General features: G+C 44.0%; 1 long non-coding RNA gene across 1 annotated transcript in view; it reads right to left on the reverse strand.

Moving 5' to 3' along the window:
- Positions 1-125: 125 nt before the first annotated feature.
- Positions 126-2,388, reverse strand: part of LOC109298591 — a 3,669-nt gene continuing 1,406 nt past the window's right edge. Inside the window, exon 2 of the long non-coding RNA XR_002097658.1 lies at positions 126-2,327. This is a non-coding gene — a long non-coding RNA (uncharacterized LOC109298591). The remainder of the gene's footprint in view (positions 2,328-2,388) is intronic.

Below are 2,388 nucleotides of genomic sequence, written 5' to 3' on the forward strand. Positions count from 1 at the left end.
GCCTGCCAGGTACTTAGCGGAAGCTAAAAACTAACCCCCAGACCATTCACTGCAGTGCACTCAAAATTTTCCACATGTACCATGTCACAAGTGCAGACTGTACAATGAAAGCAAACGCCTGCTGCTCGGGATTCTCATTTTATTCATAATCTAAGAAAAAGCCATTGCAGATTAATTGGCTGACAGCAGTACAGGGTAGCCGCTGTTTATAACTGCATGTGAGTGCGTCTCAAATGTGCATTTCACCCTTCAGAAATAGGATCAGCTTCTGACAGCACAAATGTTGCAGGCAGTCCTGGAGGGGAGAAGAGCAGAATTAGCAGGAAGAAGGAACTGGGGTATTTACGATCCCAGGCATTATCCAGAGTCTCCCCCTGCACAGGCAGTGGGTGATGGACAAGAGAGAGAAAGCGGGGGCTGGCGGATATTTTCTGCCCTTGCCCTCTGCAGTTTGCTGACATTGTGAGAATCTTGGAAACTGGCTGCTGAGTGCAGCAGGGAGACATGGCTCTTGGTGGGTTTCCTTTCAATGAAGAGTTTTCATGAGAACTTTTGATTGTTTTGCATTACCCAAAGCACAAGGGCTTCTCCTGGCAGAAGAAACAAATTGGCACAGTGCTGCTTTTTTTTTTGTTAATCTGTGCTGAGATCAAGGGCAAGGGCTTCATTTTCCAGCACTAGTCATAAGCCTTTAGCACAAATAGAATGAAAATTATCTGTCGCTCAGGCAGTTGGACAGGGTTCAGGAAAACTATGTCTGGCACTATTTCCAAAGTGGAGGTTTGGTTCAATTCAGCACCATTAATTTCAGTAAACTGTTTTCACTTGTCTGGATCCCACTGTTCAAGAGCTATTTTTCTGTTTCTCTAAAGTCATGTCTTCAGTTGTACAAAACAGTGCATAACACCGTATGGGCAATATAGGGATGGGTATGGAGGGATTGTTACAAACTTCTGCTTTTCTCTTTCTTTTCTTATGTGCTGCTTTTTCTCTGACCCTCTCCCACTACAAGACACAGAGATAATGACAGACAGAGGGACACAAAGAATAGCGCAGTGAGACGGAAAGCCCGGAAGGAAACCCATCAGCACAAGAATGAGAGGTTTCCCCCAAGGCAGGAGGATAGGTGTGCTGCTTTCTCAGCTTGCAGCTATCCTAGGCCGGCTTCTTGAAACTGCGGCTTAATTCACTCAGGCAATACTGTCTAAAAGTAATACGTCAAGACAGTTAATTTTGGCACTTGATCTCCCTTAGGAATTTTACCAGCAGTCTTTGGAAAGAAAGTAAATGATCCTTTTTCCCCTCTCCCCTTTCCCCCATAGCTCATCTTGGAACAAATCCAAATAACAGTAAAGCGCTTCCTCCGCTCGCCTGCTCCTACCCTCCTATCCCTCCTAAACATCCTCCTTTCAATAGTCCAGTGTTAACCAGCATTTATAACAGGGACAGGGGAAATGTGCTTTAGTTCTCTCAAATGGCCTAGTTACAGTGGGAAAGGAGTTTCTAGCTTGAAACATGATTTTAAACATTACAATTCTTTCTTTCTCTCTTTCTTTCTGTCTCTCTTTCAAATTTGGCTTTTCCCTCTCCTCCTTCCCACCTCCCACTATTTTTTTTTTTGAAAACACAGTAAAGTTTTGTTCAGTTCTCAAGTGTTATTAATCACTGGTGGAGGCCAAAAGCTGGGATATTTTTCTTGGCAGCACGTTTTGATAAACAATCTGTGTATGAGGTGAAGGGAGGGGGAGGCTGTCTTGCTGGTAACTAAGCTAATGTTTGGCAGATTCTTAACTGTCACGAAAGTGCAAGTGGCTCTCAGTGGGAATAGCCTAAAAAAAAAAAAAAGAACCGATTCAGTTGATTCATTATTGTTGATTGTTTACTACGTCCCCAGGATGTAAGCTGAATACAGTCAATGAGTAAAATAAAAATAACAACAGTGGCAAACGCAGGCTCACAAGAGGTGCCGTCCAGCAGTCACTAGGCTCTTTCAGAGCAAACAGAAATAATGACGGGTGTCTAATTTTGCACTGTAAGATTTGGCAAATGTGGGCACCTGGAAATCTGGGCCCACAGATTATTTTAAAAAGCCATAAATACAGTTGTATGAAAAGTGGTTGGAATGGGCCTGTCAAGGGAAGCAGGGCTGCTTTCTGGGGAAGAAGTGGGACTTTTGCATGGTTTGGGGGGAAACCAAGTTACCTATTTTGTACACTGGGATCACATAGTTAGCAGTAAAAGGGCCCCAGACAGACAGACGGACCCCCTTGCAAGCCCTGCTCTGTGTTGGCGAAAGTGATTGTGCAGGCGTCCACGCAGAAACAGCACTGTGAAGAGAAAAGAAAAAAAGAAAATTAGCAGTGAAACCTCCTAGAAATAGAGCACAGG

Source organism: Gavialis gangeticus, unplaced genomic scaffold (genome assembly GCF_001723915.1).
Source record: "Gavialis gangeticus isolate Ggan-Ray unplaced genomic scaffold, GavGan_comp1, whole genome shotgun sequence".
In the NCBI taxonomy this organism is placed as follows: Eukaryota; Metazoa; Chordata; order Crocodylia; family Gavialidae; genus Gavialis; species Gavialis gangeticus.